Source organism: Oncorhynchus kisutch, linkage group LG20, assembly GCF_002021735.2.
Source record: "Oncorhynchus kisutch isolate 150728-3 linkage group LG20, Okis_V2, whole genome shotgun sequence".
Taxonomy (NCBI): Eukaryota; Metazoa; Chordata; class Actinopteri; order Salmoniformes; family Salmonidae; genus Oncorhynchus; species Oncorhynchus kisutch.
Genome location: NC_034193.2, coordinates 36,431,194 through 36,454,293, shown reverse-complemented (window position 1 = coordinate 36,454,293; position 23,100 = coordinate 36,431,194). Strand labels below are relative to the sequence as shown.

At 40.2% G+C, this 23,100-nt stretch overlaps 1 long non-coding RNA gene across 1 annotated transcript; it reads left to right on the top strand.

Moving 5' to 3' along the window:
* Positions 1-1,814: 1,814 nt before the first annotated feature.
* Positions 1,815-22,787, top strand: LOC116355376 (uncharacterized). The gene is made up of 2 exons (XR_004204391.1): positions 1,815-2,389; positions 16,697-22,787. It is a non-coding gene; the product is annotated as an uncharacterized LOC116355376 (long non-coding RNA).
* Positions 22,788-23,100: the final 313 nt, after the last annotated feature.

The following is a 23,100-nucleotide window of genomic DNA, read 5'->3' as shown; positions in this document are numbered from 1 at the left end:
TACATATATTTTGACCCGTCGTGGAGGTTAAATAAAGTGTGCTTTATCAATGTAACATATTGTGACCCGTCCACTGTGTGGCGCTGTAGAGTTATAATATCCATAACAACTACAGGTCAAACAGTGAAATGGATCACATTGTTTTTCCACCATTCATTTTTCCCACAGGGCTGTGTTTTGTTTAGGCTCACCCTGGTGTGACGTTTTGATAATCATGTAAATCTCTCTCGGACAAGGTGACTGAGGGCACACAGTGTGTTGTGAATTTATTGTGATGTTTTTAATATTGTATAACTGCCTTTATTTTGTTGGACCCGAGGAAGAGTAGCTGCTGCCTTGGCAGGAACTAATGGGGATCCATAATAAACCCCAGGAAGAGTAGCTGCTGCCTTGGCAGGAACTAATGGGGATCCATAATAAATACAAATACTTGAAGCAATATATTTGTGTCTCTTTACTCTCGGATTCGAAAATGCTAATTAACATCAAAGTAGACGACATGCAAGACTACAAATCCCTGCAAGCTCCTGCATGTCATCTCTAGCCGACAACTTTCACAGAATAGTTCACAGAATTGTCCATTGAAATACATTTTGACAATTTAATCATTGCTACATTACGGCCTGATTGGTGGAGTGCTGCAGAGATGGGTGTCCTTCTGGAAGGTTCTCCCATCTCTACAGAGGAAATATGGATAGTGCCTCGACACTATCCTGTCTCAGAGCTCTATGGACAATTCCTTTGACCTCATGGCTTAGTTTTTGCTCTGACATGCACTGTAAACTGTGGGACCTTATATAGACATGTGTGTGCCTTTCCAAATCATGTCTAATCAATTTAATTTGCCACAAGTGGACTCCAATCAAGTTGTAGAAACATCTCAAAGATGATCAATGGAATCAGGATATATCTGAGCTGAATTTCGAGTCTCACAGCAAAGGGTCTGAATAATTAAGTAAAATTATTCAATTTTAGAATAAGGCTGTAACGTAACAAAATGTGGAAAAAGTGAAGGGGTCTGAATAATTAACGAATGCACTGTATACCGCTGGCAGAGTTTTCTACCATTGGCAGTTTTGTACACAGTCACCTGATACGTGGTATAGAAAAGTCCAATCTTAGGAGAGTTCATGGGAGGCACTATACTGTGTGTCTGCAGATGTCAATTTGGTCAAAACCACTGATATAGGTGCCCCTCCACCCTGTGGCGGGATGGATCATGTCTACAGAGAAACCTAGATTCAAATACTTAGATTTGTGTGTATTGGGTATATGTTGTGAAATTGTTAGAAATTACTTGTTAGATATTACTGCACTGTCAGAGCTAGAAACACAAGCATTTCACTACACCTGCAAAAATATCTGCTAAACACATGTATGTGACCAATAAAATGTGATTCGGTTTTGATTTGAAATAAAAGTCCTATTTATCAAAGATGCTTTTGGCTGGGGTCAAAATGACTCCAAAGGATTTGAATTTGTTAAACGTCCATTTTGATACAGAAACATTAAGCCATGATTTAGATTTATTAAGAACAAGTTGATTGACAAAGTCATGAACATTTGGAAGAATTGAATAAACCACATTTTGGCTATGATAAAAGATATGCCTCTGGGGTCAAACTGATCTATGTCAGAAGTATGGTTCAATGCAAATATGTAGTGGGTGTACAGTTTGTTTTAAATTATCACTCATTAATCACGAATCAATCAACACATGCTTCTCTTTGAACGACTTAATATAATGTTAAACTTTTATGAAATCAATGAAAAATGTACTTTTGGTTCCTCAACTGCGTTGCCCACTCCAGTCAGCAGATGGCGATGTGCGTCTTTTAGGTTCAGGCGACGCTGCCAGTGTGACGAATAATTTAGTGGCTCAACAACAGCTTGTCAGACACCTCGCTAGCAAACATAGCTACAACATTCACGCTCTTTACACTGTTTTGGTGTAAATTAGTCGCTGTGTATTAAACACACTTATGTATGTATGTATGAACTTGTTGACCCATTCAATTATATATTTACGTTGATTGACAGCTAGCTGGTTTGCTAAGGTAGCTTGGAACTAGGCTAGTCGCTAATGCTAGCTTGCTAACATCCCCGAGCATGAGTTCACTAAGCTACTCTCCTGATGAAGAAGACGAGGTCTGCTGGACGGAGAAAGAAGCTCTGGTGAAAGAGGAGGAGGAAGAGGAGGATGTTACAATACAAAAACAATTAGAGGGTGAGGCTGTTACCTTTTCAGTGAAAGAAGAGGAAGACCCGTTCAGAGTGAACGAGGAGGAGGATGTTATAGTAAAAGAAGAGGAGGAAGAGAAAGAGGAGGAGGGGGTGATTTCTGTCACATTGGAGGAAGAAGAGGAGGTTGGAGATCTGTTTAACACCAGTAAGTACCGTCTCTGCAGTCGTTGAACCAGTATGCAGTAAAGGGGTTTTACACTTTAATGTTGTTCTGTGGGAATGGCTGAAGCTACACTGTAACGTGTAGAACATCAAGAGTTGACCATCAGCAAAACGTTAACAATTGATCATATGCATCCAATGACAATGCCTGAAATACTGTAGTCCTCAATATCTCCTATTAGCTTAGCCCAATATGTAGTCTTAAAGGGGCAATCAGCAGTTACATCCATTTTGGGACTTATACATGAATGATATGTACCCATTGTTTCATGAAGAATTCACTTATAAATGCCTCATGAGCTTAGTTAAACTGTCGTACCCCATCAGATCGCAAAATAGATGCATTTTTTATTCCAATGTTTGTCAGTAAGTATGAACAAACACTTTATATCCTCAAAACATGGTTAAAACTATCATGTTGATTAGAGGTCGACTGATTATGATTTTTCAATGCCGATTTTTCAATATTTTTTATTTTACCTTTATTTTACTAGAAAAGTCAGTTAAGAACAAATTCTTATTTTCAATGACGGCCTAGGAACAGTGGGTTAACTGCCTGTTCAGGGGCAGAACGACAGATTTGTACCTTGTCAGCTCGGGGATTTGAACTTGAAACCTTCCGATACCAATTAATCTGCCTATTTTTTTATTTGTAATAATGACAATTACAACAATACTGAATGAACACTTATTTTAACTTAATATAATGCATCAATAAAATCAATTTAGCCTCAAATAAATAATGAAACAAGTTCAATTTGGTTTAAATAATGCAAAAACAAAGTGTTGGAGAAGAAAGTAATATTTGGCAATATGTGCCATGTAAAATATGTGCCATGTAAAAAAGCTAACGTTTAAGTTCCTTGCTCAGAACATGAGAACATATGAAAGTTGGTGGTTCCTTTTAACACGAGACTTCAATATTCCAAGGTAAGAGGTTTTACGTTGTAGTTTATTTATAGGACTATTTCTCTCTATACCATTTGTATTTCATATACCTTTGACTATTGGATGATCTTATAGGCACTTTAGTATTGCCAGTGTAACAGTATAGCTTCCGTCCCTCTCCCCACCCCTACCTGGGCTCGAACCAGGAACACATCGACAACAGCCACACTCGAAGCAGCGTTACCCATCTCTCCACAAAAGCCGCGGCCCTTGCAGCGTAAGGGGAATAACTACTCTAAATCTAAAAGCGAGTGACGTTTGAAACGGTATTAGCGCACACCCAGCTAACTAGCTAGCCATTTCATATTGGTTACACCAGCCATTAGGCTGATAGACTTGAAGTCATAAACAGCACATGAAAGTGCTGTTTGAATGAATGATTACTGGCCTGCTGCTGCTCAGTCAGACTGCTCTATCAAATCAGACTTAATTATATCATAATAACACACAGAAATACGAGCCTTTGGTCATTAATATGGTCGTATCCGGAAACTGTCATTTCGAAAACAAAACGTTTATTATTTCAGTGAAATACGGAACCGTTCGGTATTTTATCTAACGGGTGGCATCCATCAGTCTAAATATTCCTGTTACATTGCACAACCTTCAATGTTATGTCATAATTACTTTGGGCAAATTAGTTCGCAATGAGCCAGGCAGCCCAAACTGTTGCATATACCCTGACTCTGCGTGCAATGAACGCAAGAGAAATGACACATTTTCACCTGGTTAATATTGCCTGCTAAACTGGATTAATAATTATAACTAGTGATTATGATTGTTTTTTATAAGATAAGATTAATGCTAGCTAGCAATTTACCTTGGCTTCTACTGCATTCGCATAACAGGCATGTTCCTCGTGGAGTGCAATGGTTAGAGCGTTGGACTAGTTAACTGTACGGTTGCAAGATTGGATCCCCTGAGCTGACAAGGTGAAATCTGTCGTTCTGCCCCTGAACAAGGCAGTTACGTTCCTAGGCCGTCATTGAAATAAGAATGTGTTCTCAACTGACTTGCCTAGTTAAATAAAGGTATAAAAAAATCGGAAATCGGCGCCCAAAAATACAGATTTCTGATTGTTATGAAAACTTAAAATCGGCCCTAATTAATCGGCCATTCCGATTAATCGGTCGACCTCTAATGTTGATATCATGGATGGTTACATTTCTCCAGCCCCATCCCTCAGCTTTTTACCGAAACGGGCAGGGAGTTCGCTTTGTTATTGTTTCTACTGCTGATTGCTGCCCCCGTTACTCCTCAAGGTCCAAGGACTGTATGTTATTTTCAGAGGTAGACTGGCTCTGGCAGCTAAAATAGTCAAATATTCCATCTAAATATGAATCGATTCTCAATTGCGATACGTTTCTAGAAACATAAATTGCTGTACTTTCATATCACATCAACATAATTTCACAATACTTTCATATCACATCAAAATATTTTTTTTTATGTGGTTTTAAAGCTTCTGAACCTGGTGGCTGGTAAAAGCTGTCATGGGATGTCAATGTTTCAAATAGACCTAGCTTGTGTATCACTATCACCAGCTATCACCAGAAATAGGATATTGGAAACTCCTTTCGATTCGTTTTAACAGCTTAAAGAAAAGGATATTGGCATGAATTACCCTCTGTGAACAACAAGCACAACATTACAAATATTTTCAGAGATGTGAGATAATTAACCTGTTCTCTGTAATATCGTATAGCTTTGCAATCGTGACATTACGTACTTTCAAGGTAAATAGGCATGTTTCTCGACTCATACCCTGACTTTAAAAAGTGATTTTGTGAGAATTAGCTTAGGAACTGTGTGTCACAGTATGACAATGTGAACACGACAGTCTCTTGGACGGGCATTATATACGCTTTGACATTTTCTGGAATAGTTTTTATTTGAAAACGGTTTTGTTTACTTGCCTGCCTGTTGAATTTGGAATACACTGTACTGTTCATCTCTGAAACTCACTGAGATAATTCCTTTGATACAGTAGTAGCAATACAGGGATATAACATCTACCTATGGGGGAGGTGTTGCTGTATACTTTGCATTCTGAAAGTATTCAGACCCCTTGACTTTTTCCACATTTTGTTACGTTAAAGCCTTATTCTAAAATTGATTATTCTTTTTTTACCCTTTCATTTAGCTAATTTATTTGGCACACCTGCATTTGGGGAGTTTCTCCCATCCTTCTCTGCAGACCCTCTCTAGCTCTGTCAACTTGGATGGGGAACATCACTGCACAGCTATTTTCAGGTCTCTCCAGAGATGTTAGATCAGGCTCAAGTCCAGGCTCTGGCTATGTCACTCAAGGACATTCAGAGACTTCTACTGAATCTAATCCTGCGTTGTCTTGGCTGTGTGCTTATGGTCATTGTCCTGTTGGACGGTGAACCTTCGCCCCCAGTCTAAGGTCCTGAGCACTCTGGAGCAGGACTTTCATCAAGGATCTCTCTGCACTTTGCTCTGTTAATATTTATCTCGATCCTGACTAGTCTCCCAGTCCCTGCTGCTGAAAAACATCCCCACAGCATGATGCTGCCACCACCATGCTTCACCATAGGGATGGTGCCAGGTTTCCTCCAGACGTGACACTTGGCATTCAAGCCAAAGAGTTCAATCTTGGTTTCGTCAAGCCAGAGAATCTTGTTTCTCGTGGTCTTAGCGTCTTAATTAAGGTGCCTTTTGTCAAACTCCAAGCAGGCTGTCATGTACCTTTTACTGAGGAGTGGTTTCCGTCTGGCCACGCTACCATAAAGGTCTGATTGGTGGAGTGTTGCAGAGATGGTTGTCCTTCTGGAAGGTTCTCCCATCACCACAGAGGAACTTTGGAGCTCTGTCAGTGACCTTCAGGTTTTTGGTCACCTCCCTGACCAAGGCCCTTCTCCCCAATTGCTCAGTTTGTCCGGGTGACCAGCTTTAGGAAGAGTATTTCATTTATGAATGATGGAGGCCACTGTGTTCTTGGGGACCTTCAATGCTGCAGTGTTGTTTTTTGGTTCCCTTCCCCAGATCTGTACCTCGACACAATCCTGTTTCGGAGCTCTACAGACCCATCCTTCGACCTCATTGCTTTTTTTTTGCTCTGACATGCACTCTCAACTCTGGGACCTTATATAGACAGGCGTGTGCCTTCCTAATCATGGCCAATCAATTTAATTTACTACAGGTGGACTCCGAACAAGTTGTAGATACATCTCAAGGATGATTAATGGAAACAGGATGCACCTGAAAGCAATTTCGAGTCTCATAGCAAAGCGTCTGAATACATAGAAGGTATTTAAAAAAAATTTTAAACCCGTTTTCACTTTTTCATTATTGTGTGTAGATGAATGAGGATTCTATTTGTTTAAATCCATTTAAAAATAAATCTGTAACGTAACAAAATGTGTAAAAAGGGAAGGGGTCTGAACATTCTGAATGAACTCTGTTTTATTTCATTTAAAAAAAATGTAACCTTTATTTAACTCCCAATCACGTCCGGTTGTGACAGCCTGGACTCGAACCAGGGTGTCTGTAGTGACACCTCAAGCACAGAGAAGCAATGTCTTAGACCGCTGCGCCACTCAGGAGCACCAAAATCATGTTCTAGTACTGTCCCCACCTAAAATAAATGTTTCTACCAATCGATTGGTTGAAATGCTATGTGTATTTGTCCTTATATAGACACACCCAACGTGTTTTAATAACATCTACTATATGTACTGAACTGGTCTGACTAGATGTCGACTGATTAATTGGAATGGCTGATTAATCAGGGCCGATTTCAAGTTTTCATAACAATCTGAAATCGTTATTTTGCAGATTTAAAAAAATAATAATAATAAATAAATAAAATTGTTTATATATATATTTTTTTACACCTTTATTTAACTAGGCAAGTCAGTTAAGAACACATTCTTAATTTCAATTACGGCCTAGGAACGGTGGGTTAACTGCCTTGTTCAGGGGCAGAACGACACATTTTTACCTTGTCAGCTCTGGGAGTCAATCTTGCAACCTTACGGTTAACTAGTCCAACACTCTAACCACCTGCCTCTCATTGCACTCCACGAGGAGCCTGCCTGTTACACGAATGCAGTAGAAGCCAAGTTAAGTTGCTAGCTAGCATTAAACTTATCTTATAAAAATCAACCATAATCACTAGTTAACTACACATGGTTGATGATATTACTAGTTTATCTAGCGTGTCCTACGTTGCATATAATCGATGCAATGCTGGGGGATGATTTAACAAAAACGCATTTGCGAAAAAAAGCACAATCGTTGCACGACTGTACCTAACCATAAACACCAATGCCTTTCTTAAACTCAATACACTGCCACTGTTCCTAGGCCGTCATTGAAAATAAGAATTTGTTCTTAACTGACTTGCCTAGTAAAATAAAGGTAAAAAAAAAGTATATATTTTTAAACCTGCATATTTAGCTAAAAGAAATCCAGGTTAGCAGGCAATATTAACCTGGTGAAATTGTCACTGCTTTTGCGTTCATTGCATGCAGAGTCGGTGTATATACAACAGTTTGGGCAGCCTGACTCATTGCGAACTAATTTGCCAGAATTTTACGTAATTATGACATAACATTAAATGCCATACAACTCTCCTTCAGTGATCTCCAATTGCTCTTAAATACAAGTAAAACTAAATGCATGCTCTTCAACCGATCGCTGCCTGCACCTGCCCGCCTGTCCAACATCACTACTCTGGACGGTTCTGACTTAGAATATGTGGACAACTACAAATACCTAGGTGTCTGGTTAGACTGTAAACTCTCCTTCCAGACCCATATCAAACATCTCCAATCCAAAGTTACATCTAGAATTAGCTTCCTATTTCGCAACAAAGCATCCTTCACTCGTGCTGCCAAACATACCCTTGTAAAACTGACCATCCTACCGATCCTCGACTTCAGCGATGTCATTTACAAAATAGCCTCCAATACCCTACTCAATAAATTAAATGCAGTCTTTCACAGTGCCATCCGTTTTGTCACCAAAGCCCTATACACTACCCACCACTGCGACCTGTACGCTCTCGTTGGCTGGCCCTCGCTTCATACTCGTCGCCAAACCCACTGGCTCCAGGTCATCTACAAGATCCTGCTAGGTAAAGTCCCCCCTTATCTCAGCTCACTGGTCACCATAGCATCACCCACCTGTAGCACGCGCTCCAGCAGGTATATCTCTCTGGTCACCCCCAAAACCAATTCTTCCTTTGGCCACCTCTCCTTTCAGTTCTCTGCTGCCAATGACTGGAACGAACTACAAAAATCTCTGAAACTGGAAACACTTATCACCCTCACTAGCTTTAAGCACCAGCTGTCAGAGCAGGTCACAGATTACTGCACCTGCACATAGCCCATCTATAATTTAGCCCAAAAAACTACCTATTCCCTACTGATTTATATCTCTACCTTGCACATTCTTCCACTGCAAATCTACCATTCCAGTGTTTTACTTGCTATATTATATTTACTTCGCCACAATGGCCTTTTTTTTTGCCTTTACCTCCCTTATCTCACCTCATTTGCTCAAATTGTGTATAGACTTATTTTTCTACTGTATTATTAACTGTATCTTTGTTTTACTCCATGTGCAACTCTGTTGTTTTATGTGTCAAACTGCTTTGCTTTATCTTGGCCAGGTCGCAATTGTAAAGGAGAACTTGTTCTCAACTTGCCTACCTGGTTAAATAAAGGTGAAATAAAAAACATTGAATGTTGTACAATGTCACAAGAATATTTAAACTTAGGGATGCCACCCGTTATATAAAATACCGAACGGTTCCTTATTTCACTGAAATAATAAACGTTTTGTTTTTGAAATTATAGTTTCCGGATTCGACCATATTAATGACCAAAGGCTCGTATTTCTGTGTGTTATGTTATAATTAAATCTATGATTTGATATTTGATAGAGCAGTCTGACTGAGCGATGGTAGGCAGCAGCAGGCTCGTAAGCATTCATTCAAACTTTCGTGCGTTTTGCCAGCAGCTCTTCGCAAGCACAGCACTGTTTATGACTTCAAGCCTATCAGCCTAATGTAACTGATGTGAAATGGCTAGCTAGTTAGCGGGGTGCGCGCTAATAGCGTTTCAAACGTCACTCGCTCTGAGACTTGGAGTAGTTGCTCTGCTAGGGCCGTGGCTTTTGTGGAGCGATGGGTAACGCTGCTTTGAGTGTGGTTGTTGTCGATGTGTTCCTGGTTCGAGCCCAGGTAGGGGCGAGGAGAGGGATGGAAGCTATACTGTTACACTGGCAATACTAAAGTGCCTATAAGCTCATCCAATAGTCAAAGGTATATGAAATACAAATGGTATAGAGAGAAATAGTCCTATAAATACTATATTAACTACAACCTAAAATCTCTTAACTTGGAATATTGAAGTCTCATGTGAAAAGGAACCACCAACTTTCATATGTTCTCATATTCTGAGCAAGGAACTCAAACGTTAGCTTTTTTACATGGCACATATTGAACTTTTACTTCTCCAACACTTTGTTTTTGCATTATTTAAACCAAATTGAACATGTTTCATTATTTATTTGAGGCTAAATAGATTTTTATTGATGTATTATATTAAGTTAAAATAAGTGTTCAGTATTGTTGTAATTGTCATTATTACAAATAAATCCCCCCAAAATCGTCCAATTCATCGGTATCTGCTTTTTTGGTCCACCAATAATCGGTAACGGCGTTGAAAACTCATAATCGGCTGACCACCGCTCAGTCAGACTGCTCTATCAATAATTAATTAAAACACACAAATGACTCAAGGGAGCCAGAGATCAAGATAACCTAACCAGAAGGAGAAAAATTCTGTTTTTATGCTCCTGATGTTTCCAGTAATGGGCTACACCAGCGGTTGGCAAACTTTTCCAGTTGGAGTGCCAATTTATCTGACCATTTCAACCCAACCTGCGTGCCAGTTAGGATTTTCATAGGCACATTTTACTGGAGCAGTTTCATTTAATTTATAATAGTAATAATAGTTATAATAGTCTTTATCTCAAAATCATTGTCTGTGATTAATCTACATTCTACATTATATCTAACTCTAAATGAAAATGATACAAATCTAAAAGTAACTTTTATTGCCATTGCCAACTATGTAAAAATAGCCTACAATGAAGCCAACAAATAAATATTTTGCAGCCTGCAGGTAGAAAATATCCTATAAATCACATTTGCTGCACATGGCCTATCTGGGCCCTCAGAATTTCCCATGCCAGTGAGTTTGGGACAGACACAACTGTTGGCTATTTATGCAAAGAATAAGAAGTAATCCGGTATTTTATGACATTTCCACTGCATCAGAGCATTACATTTTTTTCCCTTTCATGCCAAGTGGTTATCGAAAGACCATGAGCTGGAAATATTTTACGAAAATACTTTGAGGAACTATTGTCATTCGCAATTGATTTTGATTAGACTTTGTTTACTTGCTGTTTGATGTGAAGAAAAAATTACTTTGAGAAGTGTTAGAATTGCGTAAATTCGAATCTGGTATCAGGATAAATATAACAATGAGTCACCGATTGTATACAAATCAAATCAAATTGATTTATATAGCCCTTCGTACATCAGCTGATATCTCAAAGTGCTGTACAAAAACCCAGCCTAAAACCCCAAACTGCAAGCAATGCAGGTGTAGAAGCACGGTGGCTAGGAAAAACTCCCTAGAAAGGCCAAAACCTAGGAAGAAACCTAGAGAGGAACCAGGCTATGTGGCCAGTCCTCTTCTGGCTGTGCCGGGTGGAGATTATAACAGAACATGGCCAATATGTTCAAATGTTCATAAGTGACCAGCATGGTCCAATAATAATAAGGCAGAACAGTTGAAACTGGAGCAGCAGCACGGCCAAGTGGACTGGGGACAGCAAGGAGTCATCATGTCAGGTAGTCCTGAGGCATGGTCCTAGGGCTCAGGTCCTCCGAGAAAGAAAGAGAGAATTAGAGAGCACACTTAAATTCACACAGGACACCGAATAGGACAGGGGAAGTACTCCAGATATAACAAACTGACCCTAGCCCCCCGACACATAAACTACTGCAGCATAAATACTGGAGGCTGAGACAGGAGGGGTCAGGAGACACTGTGGCTCCATCCGAGGACACCCCCGGACAGGGCCAAACAGGAAGGATATAACCCCACCCACTTTGCCAAAGCACAGCCCCCACACCACTAGAGAGATATCTTCAACCACCAACTTACCATCCTGAGACGAGGCCGAGTATAGCCCACAAAGATCTCCGCCACGGCACAACCGGAAGATCACATCAGTGACTCAACCCACTCAAGTGACGCACCCCTCCTAGGGACGGTATGAAAGAGCCCCAGTAAGCCAGTGACTCAGCCCCTGTAATAGGGTTAGAGGCAGAGAATCCCAGTGGAAAGAGGGGAACCGGCCAGGCAGAGACAGCAAGGGCGGTTCGTTGCTCCAGAGCCTTTCCGTTCACCTTCCCACTCCTGGGCCAGACTACACTCAATCATATGACCCACTGAAGAGATGAGTCTTCAGTAAAGACTTAAAAGGTTGAGACCGAGTTTCTCTTACATGGGTAGGCAGACCATTCCATAAAAATGGAGCTCTATAGGAGAAAGCCCTGCCTCCAGCTGTTTGCTTAGAAATTCTAGGGACAATTAGGAGGCCTGCATCTTGTACGTGTAGGTATGTACGGCAGGACCAAATCAGAGAGTTAGGTAGGAGCAAGCCCATGTAATGCTTTGTAGGTTAGCAGTAAAACCTTGAAATCAGCCCTTGCCTTGACAGGAAGCCAGTGTAGGGAGGCTAGCACTGGAGTAATATGATCAAATTTTTTGGTTCTAGTCAGGATTCTAGTGGCCGTATTTAGCACTAACTGAAGTTTATTTAGTGCTTTAGCTTTAGCCGGAAAGTAGAGCATTGCAGTAGTTTACTAACCTAGAAGTGCCAAAAGCATGGATTAATTTTTCTGCATAATTTTTGGACAGAAATGTCAGATTTTTGCAATGTTACGTAGATTGAAAAAAGCTGTTTTTGAAATGGTCTTGATATGTTCTTTAAAAGAGAGATCAGGGTCCAGAGTAACGCCGAGGTCCTTCACAGTTTTATTTGAGACGACTGTACAACCATTAAGATTAACTGTCAGATTCAACAGAAGATCTCTTTGTTTCTTGGGACCTAGAACAAGCATCTCTGTTTTTTCAGAGTTTAAAAGTAGAAAGTTTGCAGCCATCCACTTCCTTATGTTTGAAACACATGCTTCTAGCGAGGGCAATTTTGGGGCTTCACAATGTTTCATTGAAATGTACAGCTGTGTGTCATCCGCATAGCAGTGAAAGTTAACATTATGTTTTCGAATTACATCCCCAAGAGGTCAAATATATAGTGAAAACAATAGTGGTCCTAAAACGGAACCTTGAGGAACACCGACATTTACAGTTGATTTGTCAGAGGACAAACCATTCACAGAGACAAAATGATATCTTTCCGACAGATAAGATCTAAACCAGGCCAGAACTTGTCCGTGTCGACCAATTTGGGTTTCCAATCTCTCCAAAAGAATGTGGTGATCGATGGTATCAAAAGCAGCACTAAGGTCTAGGAGCACGAGGACAGATGCAGAGCCTCGGTCTGATGCCATTAAAAGGTCATTTACCACCTTCACAAGTGCAGTCTCAGTGCTATGATGGGGTCTAAAACCAGACTGAAGCATTTTGTATACATTGTTCGTCTTCAGGAAGGCAGTGAGTTGCTGCGCAATAGCCTTTTCTAAACATTTTGAGAGGAATGGAAGATTCGATATAGGCCGATAGTTTTTTATATTTTCTGGGTCAAGGTTTGGCTTTTTCAAGAGAGGCTTTATTACTGCCACTTTTAGTGAGTTTGGTACACATCCGGTGGATAGAGAGCCGTTTATTATGTTCAACATAGGAGGGCCAAGCACAGGAAGCAACTCTTTCAGTAGTTTAGTTGGAATAGGGTCCAGTATGCAGCTTGAAGGTTTAGAGGCCATGATTATTTTCATCATTGTGTCAAGAGATATAGTACTAAAACACTTGATCCTAGGTCCTGGCAGAGTTGTGCACACTCAGGACAACTGAGCTTTGAAGGAATACGCAGATTTAAAGAGGAGTCTGTAATTTGCTTTCTAATAATCATGATCTTTTCCTCCCAAAAAATATGTACTATGTATTTTTTATTAGCTAAGTAATAAATGGCAAATGCAACTTTCGTATATACGGGCTCACTGTAATACCACGCAGGGCAGAACAGAGAACTGACAAGATGTATGTAAACAGTGTTCTTGTACTGTGATAGACATTGTTCCAACCCGTCTGTTGGCCTATCACAGTAGAGGCTGGGCGTGGTTTAAACTTGCTCAGCCTATCGCAGGCGCTCAGGCGGGTCCCCGCCTCTTGGCGCTTCTTGGAGTCCTCCCTCCGTTGATGTATAGATTCCTACTGTTCTGGTATCACCCCCTAGTTATAACAGTTGCTCAGTTCCTGCTATTGTGTTGTTCAGTATTTTTCCATCTCACTTAAACCTCGTGATGACCACCCCTCCCTATTACAACTTTATAAGATACAGCAAGTCACACCATGTGCTCAATATTGTTACATACAAACAGAAGGACAAAGCATCTGCTGGGCTGTTATCCACAGTTTTGCAACATGCAGGTCACACCATGTTACTCAGTTCTTGTCACACACACAAACAGGCAAGTAGCAAGCAGTTGTTTAATCTCATAATGATGTTCCAGTGCACAAATGTAGATACCTCACACAACCAACATCAGATAATATTTAATCATATATATGGTAATGGCTATAATATAAAATACAGAATCCCACAGAAGCTGCACTACTCATTAGTGGTGCAGCGTTAAGACAATGAGAAGTACTATCAGACATCCCCAAATGGGCACATTTTATAGGCCTAGGTCAGGTAGACTTATCCTACTTCTATATGGGTAATCAGGCGTGCGTCCTTACTCAACATTGACAGGAGTGTTTCAAACAAAAGACAATGAATAAATTAACATAACTAACACATCTTGCGGGGTCAGGCCTGGGTGGTCTGCCATGGGGCGTTTAATTTAGTATCCGTTTGGGTCGGCATGGGGAATGATTGTATTTCCCCATAGTATGTTGTACCGAAGTTGACCGACTGACTGTAAGGGAGTGTAACTTTATGACTCTAATTACTGTTCCTTGAAGGAGGGACGTGAGGTACAACACCTGTTTGGCCCCGCCCTTTTCTGGGTCGGTGAAGAGCGGTATGAAATTGAAGGAATAAATCTGAGCCTCACGCTCATCACCTGCGGAAGGCCGGGCTTCAAACGAGGCGCGGATTTTAATAGTATGTTGTACCTAGTTTCCCTACTTCAGGGAACAGTAGTTATAGACATAATGTTTACGCTTGTCATATGATGAACTTAAACTTAAATACTGGATCTTGCTGTGGGACAGGTTTTTGTATTCAGATCTCTGAAATGCTCTCTAACTACGTAACATTTGGGGCGGCAGGGTAGCCTAGTGGTTAGAGCGTTGGACTAGTAACCGGAAGGTTGCAAGTTCAAACCCCCGAGCTGACAAGGTACAAATCTGTCGTTTTGCCCCTGAACAGGCAGTTAGCCCACTGTTCCTAGGCCGTCATTGAAAAGAAGAATTTGTTCTTAACTGACTTGCCTGGTTAAATAAAGGAAAAATAAAAAAAATTGTGTCTCCTTAAAACAGGTTTTCATGGGCACAGAGATCCTAAATCCTAAATCATTTCAGAGTTTGCTAAATCCAATGGATCGGAGTCACCTTAACTTTATTGACACCCAAATCGATACTGTCAGTAAAATGGTTATTCAATGATTACACACAATTCTTAATACGGTAGCTGTTTAGTTACAGTCAAACGTTCCAACTATCATCAGCTGATCCAGGAAATCATTTTCTGAGATACAGTCAATTGACAAACATCACGACATGCAACAACAACCAAAGTGCTTCTTCATTCATTACTCTGGTAAAGACAGTTATGCCGTGCTTCATGTTGGATCCATCATCCCAAACAAATAGATGTTTATAATGTGTTATTGTCTGCTTGATTTACAGTCGGGTCTTGTTAGTCTGTTTGCACACAGAGATACTTTGCTCATAATGTGTAGTGAACTGTTCCTTGATGGATAGGCTATTGTACAACACACAGCTATTTTCCTTTATTCAGGACATTTATAATGACAACACATTACAGAGTAGCCTAGTGGGATTATTCACAAAATTATCTGGTGATCAGGTTATGAAATGTCATGAAAGACATTTTAGTTTCCATGTTTCACCTGAAATTTGAAATGATTTATAGTCCTATGTCTATATTATTGTTAGGTGGAGTTATGGGTCCTACAGTAGGTTTATGTTGTTGTTAGGTGAAGTTATGAGTCCTACAGTAGGTCTATGTTATTGTTATGGGTCCTAGTTAGTGTACAAACCCTCATTGTCAGGCTGATGGCAAAGCCAAAGAGCATTTTACTGGTTGAAGTGTTTAAGTATAAAGCAGTTGATTTGCGGAAATAACACAAAGTTAAGTTGGAGATTCAAACGAGCCTTACAATTATAATCTAACAGTAGTGTGAAATACACTCATAAGCAACCTGTAAATGGAGGCTATTTTTGCTGTCAGCCTATGAGAACTCCCCTGAGTTTTCCCCCACGGTGGTGAATTAGTGAATAGACACAGAGCTTAATGTGAGTTTCCTTGAGTAGCACTCCTGATCTTGCGCTGATAGTGTGCTGTAATATTCAGAATACATTGTGAAAAACTCAAATCTTTGCTCACCATTTTTGCTCAAGGCTACATCCATAACTTGTGGTTTCCTTGTGAGCAGGGAGAAGTTTCTACAACCAGATATACTACATCCATAACTAGCGGTTTCCTCATTACCAGATATAATGAGGAACAGAGTGGTTTCCTCATTACCAGATATACTACATCCATAACTAGTGGTTTCCTCATTAGCAGGGAGAAGTTTCTGCAACCAAATTGTGTGTGCTTTCCCCTCGTGCCGCAATTTTAGCAAACACAGAAAGTGGCCTATATTGGAGACCAAAAGTCGTCTGGCACATTGCTTAGGGTTTCAAGAACTTTAACTTATTTCTAGCCTGCAATCATCGATGTTGCTAATAATGTGAAAACAAGACTAAATATGACTATTGTTGCTCATTTTAAGACAATTGTCAAATAATTGTGTAACATTCATTAGACGTTAATTGTTGTACAACATCATGGCTACGCTGTTGGCATCACCTTTTACAGTCGATTCAGCTGTTGTGGGTCTTTAACCATCTGTCTGACTTTGTTGTTCACACAGGAGAGAGACGGGACTACCGTAGGTCCTCTGGGGAGCCTCAACAACCTCAGGATGCTGATGAGGCAGAGAAGAGTCTCTCCAGATCAGAACACCAGCAGAGATCCACAGGGAAGAGAACTCACTGCTGCTCTGACTGTGGGAAGAGATTCTCCTCCTCATCAGGCATTCAAATTCATCAGAGAATCCACACAGGAGAGAAATCTTATGGCTGTGATCAATGTGGGAAGAGTTTTGTTCAATATCGCCGTCTGAAGATACACCAGAGGACACACACAGGAGAGAAATCATATAGCTGTGATCAATGTGGGAAGAGTTTTACTCAGCTAAGCAGCCTGATATCACACCAGAGAACACACATAGGCGAGAAACCTTATAGCTGTACGCAATGTGGGAAGAGTTTTACTCAGCTAAGCATCCTGATATCACACCAGAGAACTGTCGTGACGTTGTATTAATTAATGTGACGACTGCTCATTGAATTATTAAATGTTTCTAATTGCGTGATTAAATGAATCAAGCAATTATTAACTCATTAACCTGGGGCACCATGGGCAAATGAGTTTTATTGAGTTTCTATTTCCCAAATTAACTCAAAGAATATCAGAATATCGATTTTATAACCTTCGCTAATTAATCAGTTTCCTTTACAATCTCATTCTGAACGTCGCATAATCCGTCAATCTGCACAAACCCGAGTCCCACCAATGAGTTCGTACCACACCAATCTTAGTTGAGTATTTATTTACTAGAAAGCTAAAATGATGATAAAAGATACACATACACCAAAAACACAGTCTAGGCTATTGATTAGAACTTAGTATTATGGGCCAACACACTATGGCGCGTGTTACCCAAAATGGGGATTTAAAAGAGAGAGAAAAAGTAAAAGCACACGAGAGAAATATACATTTGGATGCATTTGTCAGCTATGCTTATTTTAACCCAAGCCTTGCCCCAAACTGCCGCTCTTATGGGTCAGAATATAATGATGTAATTACCTGTGGGAGGTCTCAGATGGGAAGCTCCGCGTGGGTCGCTTTGGCCTCTCAATGACGCACTTCTCCGGCGCAACTCTCTGGTCGTCCTCACAATGTCAGTGTCCATTTGGTCTGATTCCCCGCCCTTGCTCTGGGAGGAGTCTTCTGAGGACAGACAGATCTGTAGCTCGGGGCTCACAGCTTAGGAATGAAACAGTGTAGATACCACGATTCGATGGAGAGTGGAGGTTAGGTGGTCCGGCTTGAATTCACCCGCTGAGACACAGCTACTCATCAGTAGCATGGGTAGAAAAATATTTATTTGTCTTCAACCTTGGGTTGAGTTTTGGGTTCGTTTACTTTTTAGACCTAGGCTGCAGCTTGGGTCACTTAGTCTGATCTGTTCATTCTGACTCACAGGTCTTATACCCTTGGGTCAGAAGTGGGCGTAACCGCCTTCAGGGCAATTCTCTGGGTGTACCAAGTTAAGAGGCAAGGTCTAGATTTTACTCAAATCCAATTTTAGACAACTAACTTAACATTTCAACTTTACCAAAACATTCTCTTTGATTTGGACATTTTCCACACAACGTCCAATGAATAAACATCAAGTGTATCCTAGGAAAACTCTTAAAATTACAATGTTTCCGTAAAGACATTGTCCTTTAACCTTTAATAACCAGACAAAAATGACATACATTTTCATATTCCATTGTGGCTGACGGAAACCATTGTTCCAAAGTCCCTTTATTGCATGTTTAATGTTCTGAGGCTGGTTCTCCATAGTGAAAGGAATGTTGTCTGTGGCCTAAGATTTACCATGGGCGTGAGGGGTCATAAAAACCCCACATCTTCAGACCCCTAGATCTCTCCTCCTCTGTTGGGGGTGAGAGATTATCTGTAGGGTTGTGGTCTCCTGTAACCTGACCTTTTCAGGACAGTCATGACAGAACACACACAGGAGAGACACCATATAGCTGTGATGAATGTGGGAAGAGTTTTACTGCATCTAGAAATCTGAATCTACACCAGAGAACACACACAGGAGAGAAATATTTTTGCTGTACTCAGTGTGGGAAGAGTTTTACTCTGCTAAGCAACCTGCTTTCACACCAGAGAACACACACAGGAGAGAAATCTCTTAACTGTGACCAGAGATAATCTGATAAAAGATCGCAGATCAAATATCAGAAAGTACATACATGGAGTTGTTTCATGATATCAATGAATTAATGTCACAATGTAAAATGTTTTAACAATGTACTAGGAGTATTTTAATAATGTCACAATGTAGAAGCCTAAATGTTTGCCCCTTTATCAATTGATTTCAACATGATATGGACATTAGCCTCAGGGGGAAAATCCTGGCTATGAATTGAAAGTTGTTGTTTTACACTTACCACGTTGGTGACCCACTTGAATCAAAATGCAACACTTCAAAATGTAGCTAGCTGTTTACCACGTTGTTGTCCTCAAACCAGTGATGTTTACATTATTCCCAGATTCCGTGTGGCTTTTGAGCTGTTAGTTTTAACAGGACGTGCAACCTCATCTCCCTCCTCTCGCACAATTGATTTCAACGTGATATCGATGAGTGATGACATAAGTGAGGCGTTCCTTTGTTTAGTGACCCCTAAATTTAAATGCATCACTCCAAAATGTAGCTGACTGTCTTCTGCAGGTTGTCCTCTAACCAGTGAGGGAAAATATATCTCTCATTTCCATGTGTTTTTTTAGTTGTGTTAGTTTCAACAGCACGTACAACCTGATTTCCCCCCTAATCGATATCAGTGATTTATTGCTGCTTGTTCATTTTTATAAGGTGCTTGTTTTAAATAATACAAGTAATATGATTATTGTGGCAGATGTTTGTGTATATTGCACATTTTATGTTTAGGTTTTCAATATATTAAAGTGTTTCTGCATATTGGTTATTGATTTGCACACGTTAAAACTGTGTGTTGACATTGGGGCTATCGCACCTAGCAAAATTGAAAAGAAGACTATGCCCAACGGCCAATAATCAATAAATCTGTAATCAATTTTATTAACAATCCTACATCACTCCAGTATTTCTTTACAACATTCAAATCCTAATTGTCTTTATTTCCACTACTGAAGAAGCCTGACTCAAATCACCTCATTTTAAACATCCAGCCTGACAAAAGATACATGTTTTATTATTCCATGCCTCACCATTATGATAATTATTAATATCATTAATTATTAATACATATTAACAAGGGGGTGTACATTTGGTTTTGATATTTCATATTTACAATTCATGTAACATTCAGTAATCATAATTATTTATGCAGCCAACTGACAATTTTTGGGTGCAATTTCATTGACATTGTTAGGTTGCTATTATAATATCAGGATTACAATTTATTTTGACTGCACGTTTTTCCATATTGGAGATGAGTTTTGTTTGGGCTCCTTCCAAGGGGATGAGAGTTCTAGAAGCTAGTGAGTTTTAGGAAGACGAGAGTTTTCTAGTGGGTAATGGTTTTTTTCTTGTTTTTAATTCTTGAGAGCCAGTAGACACCATGTTTATAATGTAGAAGGTGAAGCATTGTAGTTGATTATAATGTGAAATGGAAGTTGTTTTCTGTTGGTGGTAAGCACACTTGTCCAACAAAAATATACAATATATTTGGGCAAGGTGAGACGTCTGCGTCTCACATAGCCAACAGGAGATGGAAATGCGCAATGCCAAATGCTAATAGTACTCACTAAAACTCAAACTTTCATTAAAACACACATGCAGGGTACTCAATTAAAGCTACACTCGTTGTGAATCTAGCCAACATGTCAGATTTTTTAAATGCTTTTCGGCGAAAGCATGAGAAGCTATTATCTGATAGCATGCAACCCCCCGAAATACCTGTAGGGAACGTAAACAAAAGAATTAGCGTATACCCAAAATGTCCATTTATGAAGCCCGTCTGAATCAGGAAAAAGCAGCTTTACAAAACGCAACGTCATTTTTTTTTATTAAAAAAGTTGCCGATAAACTTTGTCAAAACACTTCAAACTACTTTTGTAAACCTACTTTAGGTATTAGTAAACGTTAATAATCGATCAAATTGATCACGGTGCGATCTGTATTCAATAGCAGCAAATCTTGAAATGAAGGTCCATTTTCTCTCTCTCAAAACTTCCAGCTGTGGACTCGATAACAGGAAGTGCCTATTTCTCATCTCACCAAGGATTAACTTCAAACCAAATGACAGTACTGGCGACATCGTGTGGAAGCTGTAGGCATTGTAAACTGGTCGCTATCTATTTTCCCTTGCCATAGACAATACAGGCAACTGGCGGAAGGATATTTTTTATTTGTTTGGTGAACAGTTTTCCTTGGGCTTTTGCCTGCTCCACACGTTCTGTTATAGTCACAGACATGATTTAACTAGTTTTAGAAACTTCAGAGTGTTTTCTATCCACACATACTAATCATATGCATGTACTATATTCCTGGCATGAGTAGCAGGACGTTGCAATTTTGCGCGATTTTTAACAAAACGTTGAAAAAAAAGACCCGATCTTTAAGAGGTTTAATAGATGCCCTCAATCTCACACAAATTATCAAGGAACCCACCAGGTACAACCCTAAATCCGTAAACATGGGCACCCTCATAGATATTATCCTGACCTCCAAATACACCTCTGCTGTTATCAATCAGGATCTCAGCGATCGTTTCCTGCATCCGTTATGGGTCCGCCGTCATTCGACCAACCCTCATCACTGTCAAACGTTCCCTAAAACTCTTCTGCAAGCAGGCCTTTCTAATCGACAATTTCCTCACCACCTTAAATAAACATGCCCCTTTCAAAAAATGTAGAACTAAGAACAGATATAGCCATTGGTTCACTCCAGACCTGACTGCCCTTGACCAGCACAAAAACATCCTGTGGCGTACTGCACTTGCATCGAATAGTCCCCGCGATATGCATCTTTTCAGAGAAGTCAGGAACCAATACACACAGTCAGTTAGGAAAGAAAAGGCTAGCCTTTTCAAACAGAAATGTGCATCCTGTAGCTCTAACTCCAAAAATTTCTGGGACACTGTAAAGTCCTTGGAGAATAAGAGCACCTCAACCCAGCTGCCCACTGCACTGAGGCTAGGAAACACTGTCACCACCGAAAAGTCCACGATAATCGAGAATTTTAACAAGCATTTTTCTACGCCTGGCCAGACACTCTTAAATAGAACCTGGACCAGCTGGCTACCCCAAACCCCGGCCAACAGCTCCGCACTCCCGCAGCTACTTTCCCAAGCCTCCCCAGCTTCTCCTTCACCCAAATCCAGATAGCTGATTATTCTGAAAGAGCTGCAAAGCCTGGACCCGTACAAATCAGCTGGGCTAGACAATCTGGACCCTCTCTTTCTAAAATGATCTGCCGCCATTGTGGCAACCCCTATAACTAGTCTGTTCAACCTCTCTTTCGTATCGTCCATGATTCCTAAACATTGGTGTGGGTTTTTCTTTTCTTTGCCTCTTCTTGGGAAGATTTAGTGGGTCTCATGGTGTGTGTATTTTAGGTCCCAGTTGTTGTTACTAGTCAATGTTCAGTGGACACAGAGCAAAACTGCAAGATTATGTTCTAATACTTTTATTGCATCAAATGGTTGTTTTATGCAACAGAATAGAGGGTTCTTAGAACTATTATGTCTGTGTTCTACTGAGGATGGGCCTCAGTAGACAATGACAGGGGATTTACAATGTCTTTTGGGTGATAAAACCTAAAGAGACCGCATTCCAGAGCATGAGTTAATGTTTCTGTTCTATATGGTACCAGGGAGAGATGACCCCAGGGCCAGACCCTGGTCTCTACACAAAGAGTACTGTTTTTACAGCAGATACTGTCTGCTGAGAATTATCGGTATCTTTCATACAAATCGTAATCTTGTGAACCGTTCTATACATCTATTGTTCGTCATGTAGGTTGAAAGGAGAGTATCTTGGCTATAAAAGACCTTTGTACTTTTGTCCTGTGGGTCGACCAGCCATTAGTATCGTAGAGCACACAATTGATTAACTTTATATATGTACGTTCTATTGACCTGCTCTCTTATTAATAAGTGAATAAAGATTTATTTTAAGAATAACTCAGACTTGTGTGATGAGTTTCTATCCTCATTTGATATTAAAGAAGTTAACCACCACATTTGGCGATGGGGATGTTATTCTTCACTTGGTGACCGCTCCTGATGACCTGGGTAAATGGTGCACAACAGATCGCTCAAACTTGGGATCTCGGGGAGACCACACTTCGGGAATGGAGCAGATAGATCACCTTTGATCTGAGAGGCAGCGAGCCGAGTGGATACCACATCTCGAACGTAGTTTTATAAAGAAGAGGTGAGTGAAACACACAAAGTGTAGTTTTTATAAAAGTCTCGTAGGCTCTGAGTGTGTATT